The sequence below is a fragment of the Coptis chinensis genome, chromosome 4 (genome assembly GCF_015680905.1).
Source record: "Coptis chinensis isolate HL-2020 chromosome 4, ASM1568090v1, whole genome shotgun sequence".
In the NCBI taxonomy this organism is placed as follows: domain Eukaryota; kingdom Viridiplantae; phylum Streptophyta; class Magnoliopsida; order Ranunculales; family Ranunculaceae; genus Coptis; species Coptis chinensis.
This window is the reverse complement of record NC_141459.1, coordinates 78202449-78217577: the sequence shown is the minus strand read 5'-3', so window position 1 is coordinate 78217577 and position 15129 is coordinate 78202449.

Sequence of the window (15129 nt, the reverse complement as noted above, 5' to 3'; positions counted from 1 at the left end):
ATCTGAAAGTATAAAAACAAAAGCTTAGCTCTTTGTTAATGGTAGATAGTTAGACCTAGATTAGAATTAGATTAGTTAGCCTCCATTAATGAGTTTTAGAACTTAGTTTTAGAATTTCATTTCTTGTTTTAGATTAATTTCTTGAATCATTGAATATCATTCATTAGATAAATAAAATAGTTATTATTCTTGTCATTTCGATTTTTGTTATTTCAATCTATTAGATCTAGTTTTAATTATTGTTGGTTACCATTCTTAGTTGTTAATTAGATTTTAATTATTGTTTAATTTAGATTAGTAAATTTCGAATCTTGATATTATGTTTAGTTTAGATTCATATAGAAATGATTGCGGAATGATTCTCGGCTAAACCTCCATTAGAGGGGGTTGAGAAGCGTTGATGAAAGCTTGATTCCGATTATCGTAGAGTCGTCGTAATTTCTATTCCACTCTAGAAACGATTAATTCGCCATGAGAATGGGTTTAATTGTTCACATGCTATTTATGAATTGGTAGAAATGTCATGTGTAATTAGGGATTAGGAGGAACCAATTGTTCTGCGTAGCAGGTCAATTTGGATTACGACGATTCGTCGCTAGTGAGTTAAGTTGAGTTAAGGTGGAATAAATCCCCCCTAATTCCTTATTATAGAATCAACGTAGTATTTCTGTAGTTGAATCAATTATAGTTTGTATCTTGTGGGTAGTTGCATCGTAGTATAATTCCCCCTCGTAAAGCTCTCATTAGACTTAAAAACGACTAATTAGACTAGAAAACATTCCATGCTAGAGCACTAGGAGTGGAACGAATTTGTTACTCCACTCTATTTCGATAGAATTGAGAGTAGAAACTTTGATAAATATAAACATATAGGCTCATAAGATAGTTTTAGTTTACTTACGTTTTGAGTTTCATCGTTCATTTCGTAGGTAGACTATTCAATTTTTTATGTTTATCAGTAGCGGAGGGCACACGGTCAAGAGATAGCTCCCCGAGCTCCTCGATGGCCAGCACCCATTCGCTTTTTCGGCGACGCTCAGTGCTTCGATGGTGTGTCCTCGAAGGAGAATCCCCGTGAGGTGGGAATCGTGCAAGCATGTCGGCCGAACCGGGCGCCGAAGCTTCTAGCTCGCCCCTCATCTGTTCCCACCGCCGTCCTCCCGCTGGGATCGGATCTCGGTTATGATGGATAGTAGCCCAGCCGAGTCCGGAGGTCTTCGCAGATAGTGTTGAGTGAACGCATGCCACGATGAATTACGGCCATGCGTTCGCATCCACCAACACCTCTCCGGGGCATCCGCGATCAAAACAAGTCAAGTCCTCCTCATCCTCCGAGGCATTCTCATTTCCCCATCCTCCTCGGCATTCTCATTTCCACCATACTCCTCGCCCTCTATCCTATCCTCGGGCAACCTCCAAACTCGTTGGACACACTCCTTATAGATCACGAGGATTTCGTTGTAGGGTGATGTAAGACCTATCGACGCCGAGCTACTCTCAACTTCAAATGATCTTGGTTATCAACACGGGGAGAGGTGCAACGGACTTCCCTACTCCCCTAATCATGCTAAGCAAAAACTCCAAGATACAAAACTCGTACTTCTGCTCCTGGAGTATCCATAAAATGTGGAGGCAATTCAGACTGATGTCGCTGACATTCTCCTTCCCCAGGACGTTCCGACCAATCCACTGAGCTGCAGCCAGCTAGTTGGTTCTTAGGGATGCCTGGCAAACATAATGCGATCTCGCATTGTAGTTCCCTTCGTAATCACCACGCTCATCAATGGCTCTACCCCATTGTATTGGGACTCCTGCACGTGACATCAGATGGATTCTAGGCGTAATGCCTAGAATCTCACCCAACAACCCAAAGGTTACTTCCTTCCACCTCTTCGCCACCATAACAAAAATTCTAGTCCCCTCCACCTCCTTCGTGTTGTAAAACCGTCGGACTAAGTCTTCGTGGTAAAAGGCTTCAGTCGAGTACCACAAGCTATTCCAGTCTCTACTGATCATTTCGTCACCGTAAAACGGCGCGAAGTGGTCAGTAGTAAATGCTTGCTCCGGCAAGATTTGACGTTGTTGAGCCATTTTAGAGTTTGGAATGTCGTGGGGGTTTAAAAGGGATGTGGTGTTGGAGTTTGAGTCGACCGACTGAACCAAAGAGTGGTGGTGGCGCGGCAGCTTAAAAAAAAAAAATTTTTTTTTTTTTTTTTTAATTTTCGTGGGTTTTTTTTTTTTTTTGGTGGTGGTTTGGTTTTAAAGGAGATTTGAATTGGATTTTTGATGGTTGGCGTGGGTTAATTTGGTTTCTTGTTTAATTTTTGGATTTAGGTTTTTAAGTTTTGGTTTTGTTTGATAATGGCGGTTTGAGAAGATGGACGCGACTATTGGGGCAAAGGTAAGAGGCGGGTCTGGCTACCGGTCTTGTGGTTAGTTAGGCCCAAGCCCAATTCGAAATTTTTGAATTTTTCGATTTTTCGCGAAATTTCAAATCAAAATTGTCGCTTCGTTACCGGTCCGATTTTTGTGAATGAGATATGGAAATGATCAGGAGAGAATTTCCAATCTAATGATCCATAAAACACTCTATTCCAACTGTGGATGACATATAAGATAGTGGAAAATGCCTCGAAGTGCGTGCATGACGTACGTTATGCGAACGACTGAACTCTAAATTCATGGATTATGTCAACCCGAATCGTAATACAATTCAACGGCCTAAGCAATTCTAATGGGACATAAAACATTCTAGGATCGAAAATTTAACACCCCACCCCAAAACAAAAAATTTTTACAACGGCTTAGAAAATTTGTTTTTAGCGATGGGTCTTTTAAAGTCGATTCGAGACTTCCTAGATTACTTTGTTTATATATATATATATATATATATATATATATATATATATATATATATATATATATATATATATATATATATTTTTTTTTTTTTTTTTTTTAAAAAGAAAAACAATAACAAGAAAGACATAATTCACCCCATAGAGAAACATGACTCAAAAATCCGAGAAAACATGCAAGAGTAGAAAACGTGAATTATGTTAAACGTGGACTTAGGATCCGGTACTTACAGCCACACACTCCGTAGGGAGGGCCCGGTTACCTTAATGGTGCACTCACTAATATGTAGAAATGAAAGGAAATGCACCAAACACAAAAGTTGAGTCGTTTATAGTCAGATACTCGAGACTTTATCTAAACATATGTATGAACATGCAGTTTATCATATATCAACAACCGAAATAGTTGTGGATCATTCCATAAATAAATATCACAGAAAATATATCCAAACACAATCAAGCACCACGATTTCCTATGACGCAATCTAGTAAAATGATAGGGAAGTCGGATAACCCTATTACGTAACCTAGCATGCACCTTCTTTTTCATTTTTGAACTAGAGGGTGTTCTAGTAAATAAGTGTGGGAAGGTGAATGGTTGTGGAGAATATGGATAAGTTGTAGAAGGAAAGCATGGAAAAAATGAGGATGTGGGTTTAGCACAAAACTCATTCATAGTGTAGGTAGGGACTGTCTTAAGTCTGAAAATGCAGGTGTCAAATGGTTTGTCTTTCTGAAGTATTTGTTTACTAGGTGGATTTAAAAAATTATGAAGCCTGAAAGAAACAAAAGGATCGAAAGTGCAAACTCGAGATTCCTTTGAAAGGGTGGAAGGAGGGGAGTCGAGGTGGATGTTGTGCAAAAAGTAGTTCTTGATAGGGTGAATCATCACCTCCTCTAAGAAACTCATCAATTCCTCATCTAGATTGGTCATATCCACGTTACTATGATAGTCCTCTACATCTTTGAGAAAGTCATCTATCTCATCCTCATCCGTAATATGTGTATCGACTAGTGTAGGGATGAAAATGTTGGAGTCTGAACTTCCAAAGGAAAGAAATTTGGGCATATGATTATCAGGGAACGTGTTGTTGAAATAATCTCGAGCAAAGCTCTTGATCATACTAACCTCTCCATCCATAGGCGAATCGGGTAACTGTGTCTTTGTTTTAAAAACATTGACTTCAACAGCAAGATGGCCAAAAGACATGGACATTGAACCATCGTGGCAATTAATGAGCGCATTGGCAGTTGCCAGGAAAGGACGCCTTAAGATGATCGGGACAGAGTCGTTAACGACTTCTGTATCGAGGATGACAAAATCAGCCAGATAGTAGAAATCCTGAATTTTTACCAGTACATTTTCGACCACACCCTTAGGATACTTAATAGACCGATCAGCTAATTGCAATGTCATTTTAGTGGGTTGCATTTCGTCTAGGCCTATTTGTCTATACAAATAAAACGGGAGTAAGTTAACACTAGCCCACAGGTCTAATAACGCGGTCGTCGTATAGGAATCTTCTAAGGTGCATTGTACAGTAGGACGACCAGGCTCCTTGTACTTAATAATTCCATTATGTTCAGATAGAGTTGGGAATTATTCTGTTAAAAAGGCGTCTTTTGGTATATTTGTCTTACGCCTAGTAGTACACAACTCCTTAAGAAACTTAGCATGGTGTGGTAGCTTTTTAATAGCTTCGAGGAAGGGAAGGTTTATAGTTAGATTCTTGAAAACGTCCCTAATCTCCTCATAATTAGTATCCCTAGTCAACACGGCTAATTTTTGTGGAAACGGTGGTTTTTGTCTATATTTAGCAATGGTATCACCTGGATGTTTAATCGTGGCTTTCTATTTCTTAGGTTGTGTTGTAACTGGTACCTCTACAGTGGTAGGCTCTTCAGTTTCTTTTTCAGTATCTAGTAAAATAGCAGGTGTAGGGGCTGCTGGTGGGGTAACTATAGGCATAGTTACTTTATTATCAACCACTCTGCCAGAACGGAGAGTGGTGATAGCCTTTAGCTCACCTACATTTTCATATTCATTACTAGTATTATTGGTTACCTCAAAGGCTGTGTTTGTTGTTTTAGGATTAGGTATTTCGTGACCTGGAAACACACCTTTGGGTTGGGATTTATCTTGGGCCAACTGTTGGCTTAAATTATTAACTGATTGTAGAAGCTGTTGGTTAGATTGAGCCATGGTTTGGAAAAGTTTTTGGCTCACTTGTATGAAGGTGTCAAGACGATCCGGTTGTGTGGGTGTAGTAGTCACGGGTGGTGTGACTAGAACTATTTCGCGTGAATTATTTATGGGTGGATTTTGATAATTATTATTTACCGGAACGATACCTCTATTACCATTATAATTATTATAACTACCTTGACCTTGTTCTTGACTTTGTCGAGGTTGCACTTGGTTGTTATAATTATTAAAATTACCCTGACCCTGTACTTGTCGTGGTGGAGCTTGGTTAAAACTGTGCGTTGGCCTAACATATTGATTATTGTACCCTAGAGGTGTGACGTGTTGGTTATTTCTCCAACCGAAGTTGGGATTTTGTCTCCAAGGGGCGTTAGGTTCACTATTAATGGAACAAGCCTGTTCATAGGCTATAGGACAGTGGAAGTCGGGATGCTCAGGTCTCCAATAGAAACTACATGGATTTGAATTTACATTCATGACGGGGATAGGCTTTTGTTGAACAGAAATGGCATCTACCTTTTTAGTGAGTGATTCGATTAGAGTTTTAAGCTCGGGATCGTGTTTAATTTCAAACATACCGGCGGCCTTAACTGTATTTGATGAACTAGCGGAGCGGTGGATATCATCACTACCCCCCCAGTTGTTATTTAAACTTTAGTTTGATCCTCTAAAATTTATAAGCCTCCGAGGCTCCTTTTCTTAAGAAACTACCCCCATTCATTATGTCTAGGACTTCTTTATGGTGGTGTAGAAGTCCTTTGAAAAGGCACGAACTAACGTGTCTTTAAGCTAAGTTATGATGTGGACACTCTATAAGGAGATCGGTGAAACGATTCCAAGTCTCAAAATGATTCATGAGGATTTTGTCGAAAGAAATGAATCTTGGAAAGCATCTCATCCGTCTTTAGGGGTGAGTAAAAATGTTCCATAAACAAATTGAACAAGTTTAGCCCACGAGTCCACGAAATTAGCGCTTTGGGCGCTAACCAAGACGACGCTTTATCGGCTAAGGTGAAAGGGAATACCCTTAGTTTAATTTGTTCCGCACCAACCGTAGGATAGTGGAATGTTGTTAGGACTTGGTCAATCCTACGCGTGTCGCCGATAAGGTTTTTCATGGTCTAATCCATGAAAAACGGGTAACAAATTAAAATATTTAGGGGATTCGAAAATCCCCATCGGGTCCGCTAGAACGATGCAAGATTTGGGGCTATCGCCAAGGCTTTATAAAAGTCCGAGAGAGGAGTCTCTCTTCGTCGGGCATTATGTCGGTGGTGTGTGTGTGAAATAGTAGCTAGAGGTGTAGTGGGTGGTATACTAGATAGACTTGTTTGTTGACGTTGTTGTGTAATTACGTTCGGTGTTTTTGTTCGGCCAGACCTTAATCTCATACAAGGCTAAGACCAATTTTAGCTAAACACATCAACACTCCAAACTATTCTGATATATGATAAGAGCCCAAAACTGTAGTTTTAACCCCTTAAAAATCGTACTTTTAGACCAATTATGTGAATAATAAGTAAGAGTTAATACTGATTACGTGTTTTTATGCATTTCAGACTTCAAAGTCCATTATGTGCATAAATCCACTTTAGCGAGATAAAGGAGCAAAGGTCGGTTGCTAAGGAGTTCTGTGATTAAAGGCCAATTTCCAAGAAGACAAAGCCTCTGTAAAGCTCGGTCAAAAGATGAAAAGTCAAAGTCCACGCGGGCAGAAACAGTGCACAAAGTTAACAGAACTTCCGAAGACCAAATCTTTGGACTCAGACCTCGGAATTGGGCCTACCTTACGTCAAAACGACCGGATCGGAAAGAGCTTTCCAATGGTCCAAGACTTGGCCCAATCAGAGGAGCAGAAGTGGACAAAAAGTCTATCGAAGTCAACTGCCGCTGAAGAGGCCTTTTTGGACTGAAAGTATTGGGTTTTGGGCCTGATTCTCTGGCCCAAAACGTGGCTCCAAGCCCATGCACGATTTTTGGATCTGAACATATAAAAACAAAAGCTTAGCTCTTTGTTAAAGGTAGATAGTTAGGTGAGAAAATAAGTTAGGTTAGGAAGCTAATGTTAATGGAGTTTAGGGTTAGAATAATTTTTAGATCTAGAATTAAATCTCCATTTTAATTAGTTTTCATTTCCCTTGTTTTAATTTAAAGTATTAAAATATTATTATTGCTTCATTAGATAAATTAAGTAGTTTATTATTGATCAAATTCGATTTTGTCATTTATCTATTGCTTAGATCTAATTTCATTTCTTGGTTGTTAGTCATTTCGTAGTTATTGATGTTGGGTTGGATTATTGTTTAGTTAAATTTCATAAAGTTAGAATCTTTAGATTATGTTGTATTCAATTTCATATAGAAATGATAGTATAATGATATTAGAAATTTCACATCACCCATTACTCTCACCATTGTTCCTTGTGTCGAGTAGTTGAATTCTAATTAAGTCTTGAGGGTTTAAGAGTGGAACGAATCCTGACTCTAATATATTACTTCGTTATTGAGAGTAGGAATATTGATATAAAAACGTATTTACGTAAATTGATTATTTGTGTTTACGCATAGATAGTTAGAATACGTAAAATAACTATTAACTGGTTTGGAAATTTTTGGCTTTGTTTTGATGGGTTAACCATTCGGTTGTTTGTATTGTGTCCGAAAACTGTTTCGCAAACTTTGTACGGTAGTAGAGGGACTTTCATAGCTCCGATTGATCTGAAATTTTACAGGCTACTTGATAGACGTCTTAGCAAATTACTGTAAAAATTTCAAATTTTTTGGAGTACGATAAAAGGCCTAAAACTTGAAAACACTGGAGCGCGACCCGCGCCCAAACGGAGCGCGACCGCGCCCAAAACACTGGACATTTGACAAAACAGAGGGAACCCGCGCCCTCGAAGGAAAATTCAGCGTGAACAGCCCAATTTTCATAGGTAAATGCAAATTTTTATTTCTTCAAGTTATTCAGTGTTTTTAACTTGTTAAATACACTGAGATTGCGTATACAAGACGCTATTCAAACGCGTAGCAAGGAGGCATTCAGGTACTCCTTCTTCCACTCCTCGCCTCTTCTGACAGAGGAGTTTTAATTCTAGTATAATCAGGCTTGTTTTTTGTAGAAATAAATACAACACGCCTATCTAGAATTTCACACACTACACTTGCATCAATGGCTAAAGAACAAGAGACTCCTCTCTCTGATTTTTATAAAGCCCTAAACGATGGCCCTAAGTCGTGCATCGTTCTTGCAGACCTAGTGAGGGATTTTTGAATCCCCCCTAATATATTTAACTTGTTACCGGTTTTTCATGGTTTAGACCATGAGAAGCCTTACCAGCACATGCGTAGGATAGACCAAGTTCTCACTACATTCCATCAGCTTAGCGTAAGTCCAGATCAAGTTAAACTTAGGGTGTTTCCTTTCACCCTAGCCGACAAGGCGGAGTCTTGGTTAACTGCCCAAACGCCAAACTCTATGGACTCATGGGCTCAACTTGTTCAATTGTTCATGGAACAGTTTTACCCACCACTGAAGACAGATGAAATGCTTCACAGATTCATTTCGGCCCACTATAATCCTCATGAATCCTTTTCGAGGCCCGAATCATTTCACCGATCTTCTCATTGAATGCCCAAGATCATAATCTTGGCGAAAGACACGCTTTGTTCGTGCTTTCTTCTTCAAGGGCTTTCACATTATCATAAGGAGGTTCTAGATATCATGACTGGGGTAGTTTTCTTAGTAAAGGAGCCTTAGAGGCTTATAAATTCTTAGAAGATCAATCTAAGAAGAACAACAATTGGGGAGGAAGCGATTCCTCCCGCCTCTCCTTCTTCTCTTGAGGTTAAAACATGATCCCGAAGCTGAAAACTTTTCTCGATGCCCTCACTAAAAAGGTAGATGCCATCTCGTTCAACAACAACCTACTCCACCATGAACATTAACTCTACTCGTTGTAATGTCCATTTGTAGTCTTGAGCATTCCGACTTTTATTGTCCTCTTGTCTATGCACAAACACCACCACAACCATCACACTTCAACCAATTAACTCAACATCAAGGACAAGGGAACTTAGGTGACCCGAGAATAGAGGTTTAGTACCCATAATCCGAACTATCAACATCAAGACATGAACGCCAACAAGCTTTAATTCCAATACAACCATCTACGCATTAAAGTAGTAGTGACCTTGTTGGAGAAACAAAATCAAATTATGCAACAAAACTCCAACTTGATGAAAGATCAGCATGATCAAAACTCTAATATGATGAAACAGACGATGCAAATGATGCAGTCCTTGTGCCAAAAGGTTATTGACATGTCTTCTAACCAAAATAATAACCAAACCGGCGTGTTTCCAAATTAAGCAATGCCTAATCCTAAGTTAACAAACACCGCCTTCGAAATAAAAAGTATTCAATGTAATGGTAATATAAACCAAAGGGGACCTACAAATACTACCCTTCGCTCAGGGGAGAGTAGTTGATAACCAAGTGACTATGCCTAAAGATCACCCAAAACTATAAATGATACCATACCAAATACTGTCATAGAAATTGAAGACCACACACTGTAGAGGTTCCAATATGGAAACCTAGTTGGAAAGTGATAAAAGATAAAGCAACGGTTAACAAATATGTTCCCCCTCATATTAGGTATAGGGATAAAACACCGCATGAACAACTAGATTTTCTTGTAGAAGGTGAAGTTAAGTCTATTGAGAGTTTTGTATATCACATTAGTGCTTCCGACGATGTCGTCCCTACACTAGTACATATCCCTATTATGGAAGAAGACAAAGATCACAATTTTGACTCTTTGAACATAACTGAACTAGAGAAAGAATTTTCAACCCTACCTTCTGACCATAGAAGAGATGGACTAAACCTCATAATAGACGAGATAGATGAATTCCTCAAAGATGGAGATGAATACCATAATTATATGGATCACGAACAACCTAGATGAGGAATTGATGAGTTTCTAAGAGCCCTGTGATGATCCACCTTCTCAAGCACTACCTAGAGCACCACCCTACCACCATCCACCTGAGTTTAATCCCTCATAAAATCCAATCATTCTTCCCACCCTTTTCTTCTAACACTTATCCACATTCCAAGTATTTTCCAAAACCATTCATTTACTCACGATCATTCACTTGGACACCTTCTTATTCGACTAAGTTGCGTCGTAGAAAGTTTTGGAGCTTGATTCTGTTTGGTGGTGCATTCCATGTTAACTATTTATGAAAAGATCCACAATTGTTTAGATTATTGATATATGGGAAACTGCATGTAAATACATATATATCACTTTAAGTCTAGGGAATCTGACTTTAAAAGACCCACGTTTTAAAACAAATTTTTACAAACCTGTTTCAAAAATTTGTTTGGGGGTGGGGTGTTTGGTTTTTCCATGCTTGATCACTAAACTTCCTATTCTTATCCCCACCTCGCTCCCTTTAAGAGTAGCTAGATTTCTCCTTGTTTGTTGTTTTGATGTTTTTTTATTTTTTATTTTTAGTAGATAGGATGTTACGTTGTTAAATTTCGTAGTTAACTTTGAATTTGGTAGTTAAATGTTGTTTGAATTTCAATTTTAATATAATGTTGTTCTTTTCAAATTGTGCATAGATTTTATTGTTAATCCCACCTTCTCGAATTGTTTGGGGGTGGTATTATTTATTCTATCATGATTTGTAGAAGATCCTCCATTTTAGAGTTTGTTTTGGAGTGAAGGTTAAGAATATTGTCGTAATTGGCATACCTATGATTAGATGTGGTGGTAGGATGAAATCTAAGAGAGTTTAGAAGTTACTATTCTAAATCCAAAGATAAAAAAGATACCGGGTTGTTATAAAATAAAAAAATATGAGTTGTTTCCGCTTGGGTTCGAAATTTTATTGTTTTCGAAATTGCCTTAAAAGCTTTTGGCAACCTACCGATTCGTTTTAACAATTCAAAACCTATAAAAACTTCATACATTCTACACTCACAACCCACACTACACCTAACTTCCATCTCTCATCTTTCACTCCCATGTTTCCCGTTGTTCTTCACCATTTTCACAAATCAGCACCTCGGAGCGCACTCGCGCCTTACACATTTATTAGAATTTTTGTACAGAGCGCACTCGCGCCCAAGTTGAGCGTGACTCGCGCCCAAACACTGTAAGTCCAAAAACCTCAGAGCGACCACCAGCCTGTAGTAAGCGCACCGCCCGCCTTCTGTGAACACGGAAAATTCCAGTTTTCTGCGGGTTGTTCCCGGGTGATTTGCTGCTGTTCCAAAGCGTAGTTTTGAGATGACATCTCTTACAATAATACCGAATAGTCTTTCGAAGATTTGTTTCAAAGCACTACTTATGGTGCTTGGTTTCGCGAGGTGATCACACACGTAGGTCGGGAACCGCTTATGGTTCTTGCTAGCATTTGTTCTTGGACTTGCCATGCCCATGAAATACAAGACCCATGATGCTATTGGGTAGATAATATGCATGTCTACACTTATGACTTTTTGCATGAGGCTTATGGGCGGGCATTTTCAGATCGAGGACCAAGGCGAATATAACGCCGCCTTGGTAGCCCCCGGGTCCATGAACATAGGAACTGTTATGTTTTGGATCATGCTAAACATTTTAGGGGAATGGCGTTTTTTCTTCTGTGAATGATGCCACTTGCAGCGTCTTCCTTGCTTTAGCCACGGGACGTATGTGCCATGACCTTCCCAGAACCTTGATGTCTAGTTTAGTACCAGCCCATAGCATAAAGCATAAGTATCTTCTTATGCCTGTTTTAGTTTGCCGTATTATGCTATGTTTCTTCCCTATTTTTTGTGCCCTTTTCACGGATTGGGTTGGGGTCGAAATTGTGAGACCCACCAATTGTATTATCTGATCTTTACGTGCAATGACTTGGCAAGGGTGGAGGATACAACCTCATCAGGTTGCACCTTACACCCCATCCGACCAAGTGGCGCTTAACATCTTAGCATCCGTAGATGATAAATGGCGGCAAGCTTGGCAAATTATAATGGCATGGCAGGATGCGAAGGAACCTCACTTCTTTATAGAAGAGGAGGATGACGAGTAAACGCTGGAGTGGAGGTAAGTTTTTAGTTTCAGTTAGTGTCTGCTTATGTCCCAAGCAATTTAATTCTGTTACCCCATAATGGGTGGAACTCTTATAGAGTTGCGTCAGTTTTTTTATTTCCTATATTAGTATGTTCTAACCTTGTTTTGCAGATGTTCCAGAATTTCACGCGTTTCCATGGTATTTTTCTACCCTCTTTATTTAAATGCTTTGAGGACAAATCATGCTTCTTGTTTGGGGGCATAGAAACACGTGTAATTAAGGCATCTGTTAGGATATAGATATGTATAATATGCATTTGTTTTCAAGTTAAAAATTTCAAAAATATAAATAAATAAGTTTATGCTATACACTTAGGAATATTGGTATTGTTTTCTTTCTCTATGCTCTTAACAATCTAGAAGTCTCACGTAGCTTTTGCATCAGAATAATTGTTAGAAACTTAGGTTAATATGTAGGTAATAATCTTTGCATCTATCTATAAATATATTACATGACTATCTATGATTGTTAGCAGTAAGTTTCTGAAATCTAGGCTAGAGTACTTATTCTACAAATCCTGTGAGAATATAGCCTAAAGCCATATATGAGCAAAACATTTGAGAAATGACAGAAGGGAGAAGTAAAATCTGGATAGAAAAATCACACGTCCACTTGCTTGATCACTATGCCATATCCTAAGCGAGAATTTAGGCCCTCTTTGGATCGATATAGCCAGAAATTCAAACCTATGAATTATTTTCCGCTAGTCACCCCTCTGAGCCTTTCTTTAGCCTTCCAAAAACCACAATTCCTTTACCCTGTTTCAAAAACAAAACAAAATAAAAAATTCAACTTACCCAATCTAGAATAAGTCTGAGAATAGAATGAGTGAAGAAAAAAGAAGAGAAAAACCTGTCTAAACAAAAATTAGTTAGTTGCTTCAGAAAAAGAAAAGAAGTTTCCATCCAAGGAAAAAAAAAAATATATAAATAAATAAAAACTCTAAAAATAGAATAAAAGGGAGTCAAAAGCCAAAGAAAAGAAAAACAAAAATATGGCTAAGGATGGAAACAAAGTATAGAAGAAAAAGAAAATAACAAGGTTTTCTCTAAGTTACATAATATGAAGACTCTATTATCTCAGACTTGTCCTTTTGAATATCCATTTCCTTCCTTCTTAAACCATCTCCTAATCCCCGCAACAACTAATAAAGACCTCTAGCTCAATTAGGAATAGGTTAGTGTGATAGTAAGTGGCAGATGTGTTTGATCGACCGCTTCCTTGTTTGTCATTGAGATTGTAAGGTAAAGTGTGCCCACTGCACACTAGAGTAGTGAAACTTGAGCGGAAAAATCAGAGTGGTTTTTGTCTTGACATTTATGTGAGGACCTACTTAAGGACGTTATTCCGAGTTTTCTGAAACGAACCTGCTAGGCATTTCATAGTATTACTCATAGTATATATATTTGTATCATAGATGATTGATTATTATGCATATATTAGTTTATGTTTTTGACTTGGTTATTCTTATTCAATTGCTAGTGAGATGTATAGATAGTTGAGACATGAATGAGGAAACAATAGTTTTATTTCTTAGTCGTTGTAGTATAGATGAAGTTTGTGAGTACCTTCACTGGAAAACTCTCATGAGGCTATAACTCGTCCACTAGGGAATTGCTAGTGGTTTAAAGCCTTGTTGCATATGGTCAATGTAATCGCACTCAGTGAAACGAGAGTAGTTAGAACTCCATTTTTGGTCACTTATTCTAATTTCTCATATTTACTTGAGGACAAGCAAAATGTTGTTTGGGGGTGGTTTGATAAGAGCCCAAAACTGTACTTTTAACCCCTTAAAAATCGTACTTTTAGACCAATTATGTGAATAATAAGTAAGAGTTAATACTGATTACGTGTTTTTATGCATTTCAGACTTCAAAGTCCATTATGTGCAGAAATGTGCCACTTTAGCGAGATAAAGGAGCAAAGGTCGGTCGCTAAGGAGTTCTGTGATTAAAGGCCAATTTCCAAGAAGACAAAGCCTCTGTAAAGCTCGGTCAAAAGATGAAAAGTCAAAGTCCACGCGGGCAGAAACAGTGCACAAAGTCAACAGAACTTCCGAAGACCATATCTTTGGACTCAGACCTCGGAATTGAGCCTACCTTACGTCAAAACAACCGGATCGGAAAGAGCTTTCCTATGGTCCAAGTTTTGGCCCAATCAGAGTAGCAAAAAGTGGACAAAAAGTCTGTCGAAGTCAACTGCAGCTTAATAGGCCTTTTTGGACTGAAAGTATTGGGTTTTGGGCCTGATTCTCTGGCCCAAAACGTGGCTCCAAGCCCATGCACGATTTTTGGTTCTGAACATATAAAAACAAAAACTTAGCTCTTTGTTAAAGGTAGATAGTTAGGTTAGAAAATAAGTTAGGTTAGGAAGCTAATGTTAATGGAGTTTAGGGTTAGAATAATTTTTAGATCTAGAATTAAATCTCCATTTTAATTAGTTTTCATTTCCCTTGTTTTAATTTAAAGTATTAAAATATTATTATTGCTTCATTAGATAAATTAAGTAGTTTATTATTGATCAAATTCGATTTTGTCATTTATCTATTGCTTAGATCTAATTTCATTTCTTGGTTGTTAGTCATTTCGTAGTTATTGATGTTGGGTTGGATTATTGTTTAGTTAAATTTCATAAAGTTAGAATCTTTAGATTATGTTGTATTCAATTTCATATAGAAATGATAGTATAATGATATTAGAAATTTCACATCACCCATTACTCTCACCGTTGTTCCTTGTGTCGAGTAGTTGAATTCTAATTAAGTCTTGAGGGTTTAAGAGTGGAACGAATCTTGACTCTAATATATTACTTCGTTATTGAGAGTAGGAATATTGATATAAAAACGTATTTACGTAAATTGATTATTTGTGTTTACGAATGGATAGTTAGAATACGTAAAATAACTGGATAGTTAGAATACGTAAAATAA